Genomic DNA, 6,000 nt, shown 5'->3' with positions numbered 1-6,000 from the left:
AGCAACCAGCAGATAGATCAGACCCCTAGAACTGAAGTGGATTTGGTAGATCTGAACTGGCAACATAAAGGTGAACTATCTCTAGCTCAATGGACCCATAACCCCTCAGGTCATCAAGGAAGAAATGCAACATATAATGATGGGCATGTGATCAACGGATTGCCTTGACCATGGGCACCATGTATAGGTTATCCATGAATGTGAAAAATGCACTGCAAATATACCAAAAATTGATGATTTTTTCTCAAATTGCACACCCACGTCCTGTTTTCAGCACAGACAGTGCTGATTGCTCACTAATATGTGGTTGTCATTGAGCCATATGTGCATGCCCAGGTCTGGGCTGGGATGCTCAGAGGGTCAGAGCCACTGCCATGATGGCATGGGACAGGAGCTGGGCTGCACGATGGGCTTTGTCAGGACACATGTGGACTGCAGGCAATTGGTTGGAGGTGCCAGCATAAATGTGCAACCATCAAATGTAAAACCAATCATTTGTGATAGTACAGGGAACAGGGCTAGGAAAAAAAAAGGTACGTTATTTTTTATGTTTCAAGAATCAATAAAGCTTCAGAGGGAATGGAAACCCCTAGAGAAAAGTTCATGTGTTTGTGTGGTAAAGACTTTTGGGAAGCAGAATTCACTACTTTCTTCATAGCCTTGTCCACATATAAAAGTGCTGCAAAACAGCTATGTAATCAGTGCCACTAGTACAACTTCTTGCAGTGCTGGTTAAAGCTAAAGAAAATAAAGACTATTTATCTTTAAGCCCGTTATTAGGATCATACTTGTAGCTACCACCACCTCTGCAGAACGTTAGAGTAGTGTATCTCATGTAGCAAGATAAGTCAAAGGTGATAAGGAATAAGGCATATGTTCCTATTGCACTGGAGTGTGCATTCTTTCTGGGAAGATCATTCATGTTAAGAATCAAGAAGGCTACACTTGAGCCCCGAGATCCTTAGCATTTTCTGCACTGCAAAAACTCCATGTTTTTAAAATTAGTGCCAAATAAACACCCTCCTATCACATGCTCTGAGGATTAATATAAGCACAACACTTTATTCAACTTTTGAACTGGTCCTATCTCACCCTTCTCTAGGCATACCACACTATACCCTGGGCTCTTGGATCTTGTATAAACCTCTAGGCAACGGATGTCCTGACTTTGTCTAGGACAGAGTTAATTTTCTTTGCAGACATTGTACAATGCTGTGTGTCCTGCTTTCAGATGGGACATAGTTGATTTTCTCCATAGCATCTGATGCCATATGTTGGCTTTAGGAGAAAAGCAATGCTGATCAGACACCAGTGTTTTAGATGGTGCTGAACAGTGCTGTACAGAGCCAAAGACATTTCAGTTTTTAAGCTTCTTGTATTGTCCTGCCAGCAAGGGGGCTGAGAATGCACAAGGATCTGGGAAGGGGGCACAGCCAGGACAGCTGAACTAAAACTAGCCAAAGGGATATTCCATTCCATATGACATCATGTGAAAGAAAACTGTAAAACTGAGGAGAGTTGGCCTGAGAGGCTGTCAGTGCTCAGAGACCAGCTGGGCATCAGTTGGCAGGTGGTGAACAATTGCTTCGTGCATCACTTGTTTTGTGCATATATAGATACATATACAATGATTGTTATTATCATCACTATTATTTCTCTCTTCCTTTTTTGTCCTAGTTAATAGTTTCTATCTCAAGCTTTCTACTTTTTTTTTTCTTTCTTTTTTTTTTTTTTCTGAGTCTCTCCCCCTTCATATTGAGTGGGAGGAGAGTGAGTGAAAGGCTGTATGCTGTTTAGCTTCTTGCCAGGTTAAACCACAAAACCAAGTTTTGAATTCATAATGTAAACAGTGTTGATAACACATGACCGATTTTGTTCTTGTTGCTGATTTTTCTGTGTCTAATGCTACTTTGCCTGTGAGAAGGCACAAGAAGATGGGAGAGGACATAGCCAGAATAACTGACCTAGACTGATCAAAGAGACATTCCATACCATGCCATGTCATGCTCAGCAATAAAGCTGGTGAAAAGAAGGTGGAATATGAGGGAGATATTTGGAGTGATGGTGTTTGTCTTGCCAAGTAACCACTAAAGCTCTGCTTCCCTGGAAATGGCTGAATATCTACATCTTGACGAGAAGTAGTGAATAAATTTCTTGTTTTGCTTTGATTGTATGCACAGCTTTTGCTCTACCTAGAAAAACTGCCTTTATTTCAACCTGCAAATTCTCACACTTTCACCTTTCCAATTCTCTCTCACATCCCACTGTAGGGAGACTGTGAAAACAGCTTTGTGGTTCTTAGCCATCAGATGAGGTTAAATCACAACTTCAGAGATGACAGGATCTTGGAATGTTTTCTTGTGGATACCTCTCCTGACCTTCTGCCAGGAAGGTAGGTTTTGTTTTGGTGAGTAGAGAAAGTAGTCTTGAAACCTAGAAGTGTATGTATGGAAAGAGGTGAATCCTGCTACCTCACCTATCATGCCAGAATCTATCTTGATCTGACCTTGTTTTGTCAGCTAACTCCTCAGAGACTGGACTAGATGACCTCCAGAATACTCTTCCAACATAACCACTTCTATGATTCTATGATCCCCTGTCTTATGCCACACAAGTTACATTTTCACTCAGCTACAGCCTCAAGGCTCACAGCCCACTTACACAGAGTCAAATTAAATTTCTTTGAATTACCTTTTGGATATAACACAGATATTTTCAGTATTGAAGATGAACGTGTCAAAATTTCAGAGCAAGTAATTAAATGTTAAATGTGCAAAAATGAAGAGGATTAGATTTTGTAAATAACAGAAAGCAGTAGCTCTAAAAAAAACCCAACTTTGGATGCTTATTTGTTCCAGATTGTTCTTGAAAAAGGAACTTCAGGTCACTAACTCACCTGTAGTTGATAGAATTGAAGGTTTTGTGTGGCACATCTCCTAGTTAACCTATAAGAAGAACCTGTTTTCTTTTGAGGCAGAAGTGATATCACTCAGATCCACAAAAGCATTAAATAAATTTCACTGTAAGCTTTGTCTTCCAGTCTTCCCTTTCCGTAATTGAAGAGTTCATTATCATATTGGTAAGAATGTTTGAATCTTACTTGTGGTTAGGATTTTGGAGTAAACTAGAATTTAATTATGACTCCAAGACAGGAGAAGGCCATGGCAGATTAAGTTTCACTTTATATTTGGTCCAGATTGTAGCAGCTCTGAAATAAAATACTTTCTTCCACGTATCAGAATGTTTAGGTCAAAGTTTCCAGTCTCATCTGAGCATAATACAAATACTGGTAGAAGAGTATCCTTCCCTCCTTCCTTCCTTCCTTCCTTCCTTCCTTCCTTCCTTCCTTCCTTCCTTCCTTCCTTCCTTCCTTCCTTCCTTCCTTCCTTCCTTCCTTCCTTCCTTCCTTCCTTCCTTCCTTCCTTCCTTCCTTCCCTCCTTCCCTCCTTCCCTCCTTCCCTCCTTCCCTCCTTCCCTCCTTCCTTCCTTCCTTCCTTCCTTCCTTCCTTCCTTCCTTCCTTCCTTCCTTCCTTCCTTCCTTCCTTCCTTCCTTCCTTCCTTCCTTCCTTCCCTCCTTCCCTCCTTCCCTCCTTCCTTCCTTCCTTCCTTCCTTCCTTCCTTCCTTCCTTCCTTCCTTCCTTCCTTCCTTCCTTCCTTCCTTCCTTCCTTCCTTCCTTCCTTCCTTCCTTCCTTCCTTCCTTCCCTCCTTCCTTCCCTCCTTCCTTCCCTCCTTCCTTCCCTCCCTCCTTCCTTCCTTCCTTCCTTCCTTCCTTCCTTCCTTCCTTCCTTCCTTCCTTCCATCCTTCCTTCCTTCCCTCCTTCCTTCCCTCCTTCCTTCCCTCCTTCCTTCCTTCCTTCCCTCCTTCCTTCCCTCCTTCCTTCCCTCCTTCCTTCCCTCCTTCCTTCCCTCCTTCCTTCCCTCCTTCCTTCCCTCCTTCCTTCCTTCCTTCCTTCCTTCCTTCCTTCCTTCCTTCCTTCCTTCCTTCCTTCCCTCCTTCCTTCCCTCCTTCCTTCCCTCCTTCCTTCCTTCCCTCCTTCCTTCCCTCCTTCCTTCCCTCCTTCCTTCCCTCCTTCCTTCCCTCCTTCCTTCCTTCCTTCCTTCCTTCCTTCCTTCCTTCCTTCCTTCCTTCCTTCCTTCCTTCCCTCCTTCCTTCCCTCCTTCCTTCCCTCCTTCCTTCCCTCCTTCCTTCCCTCCTTCCTTCCCTCCTTCCTTCCTTCCTTCCTTCCTTCCTTCCCTCCTTCCTTCCCTCCTTCCTTCCCTCCTTCCTTCCCTCCTTCCTTCCTTCCTTCCTTCCTTCCTTCCTTCCTTCCTTCCTTCCTTCCTTCCTTCCTTCCTTCCTTCCTTCCTTCCTTCCTTCCTTCCTTCCTTCCCTCCTTCCTTCCCTCCTTCCTTCCCTCCTTCCTTCCTTCCTTCCTTCCCTCCTTCCTTCCCTCCTTCCTTCCCTCCTTCCTTCCCTCCTTCCTTCCCTCCTTCCTTCCCTCCTTCCTTCCTTCCTTCCTTCCTTCCTTCCTTCCCTCCTTCCTTCCCTCCTTCCTTCCTTCCCTCCTTCCTTCCCTCCTTCCTTCCCTCCTTCCTTCCTTCCTTCCTTCCCTCCTTCCTTCCCTCCTTCCTTCCTTCCCTCCTTCCTTCCTTCCCTCCTTCCTTCCTTCCTTCCTTCCTTCCTTCCTTCCTTCCTTCCTTCCTTCCTTCCTTCCTTCCTTCCTTCCTTCCTTCCTTCCTTCCTTCCTTCCTTCCTTCCTTCCTTCCTTCCTTCTTATTTTGATTAAGGGACAGAAATTCCAACAGTCCACTTACTCAGAAGTCTTGTATGGAAAGTGTTCTCTAAATTTGCTGAATAAATGAGTCTAGCCAAAGCAGTGTAATTCCACCAAAATGATACAATTTATTGCCAAATTTTTCATTATGATATGTTACTAAAACATTTCTATAAAGATGCATTAGCAGAACAACTTGACTTACTTAAAAATATTTGCAATAAATTGACACCTCTTGGAAAGTACACAAAAATCTCCGAATAGCAGCACTCCACAGAGTGACAATTTAAGGCACATGATCATTTTACAAACTTTTTAACATAAATCTCTGAATAGATCACATATTTGTAAAACATAATTTCATACAATTAACTTCAGAGCTCAGAGAGAATTCATCAGAAGTCACATACACATTTTTTTTAACATTGCTAGGACATAGTGCAGCATAATGAATATTGTTAAAAATTATCCTGTACATGGTGAAAAATATATAGAAAAGTCATCAAATATTCTTCATTTTTTCATTTACAACAAAGTGGGCCATAGTTACATGTTTAATAACTAGTAATTATGGAATTCCCAACTTGACTTTCTCTGACATAACATATCATACACACACAAAAAAATCTAAAGATATTTTTCAGCGAGGAAAGCTCAACAAGAACTGTACTGGCCTCACCAGAGGTGAACTGATTTATCGACTGATCACACCAAACTAATTAACTGCTATCTCATATGGTAAAAAAATAAACTGATACACACAGCCAGATCCTCACCAGCTCTAAATCTATGTTACTCTGATGGAAATTAGTGGTCCTCGGCTAACTAAAGTACATTGAACAAGCAAGAAAATCCTTGTACCATCAGGACTTGTACAGAAATCTGGATGTAAATAGAAAGAGTAAAGAAAAAATGTGAGATAGATAATGAAATCTTATAAATTGCTTTTCTTATATACCCGCGTAAACATAGAGAGCAATTGCCATAGAAAAAAAAAATAAAAGGAATTATAATCTACTGTATTCTAGCTGGGAGTATTTTTTCCAGTGTGCAAATTGAGAGCATGAAACTTCTTTTTAAGGACATGAAACATTTCAAACTGAGAAACTTTGCCAATTAGAGCTCTGATTTAGAGGCAACTATATGAGAAAACATCTTCCAGAGTCCTAGGATCTTCATAAATTATGAAAATTATTCCAAGGATAAGTCTTTTCACTGCCAGACTGTCCATTTTATCCTCTGTCT

This window comes from Phasianus colchicus, chromosome 3 (genome assembly GCF_987193195.1).
Source record: "Phasianus colchicus chromosome 3, bPhaCol1.hap1.1, whole genome shotgun sequence".
Taxonomy (NCBI): Eukaryota; Metazoa; Chordata; class Aves; order Galliformes; family Phasianidae; genus Phasianus; species Phasianus colchicus.
This window is presented reverse-complemented; position numbering follows the sequence as displayed.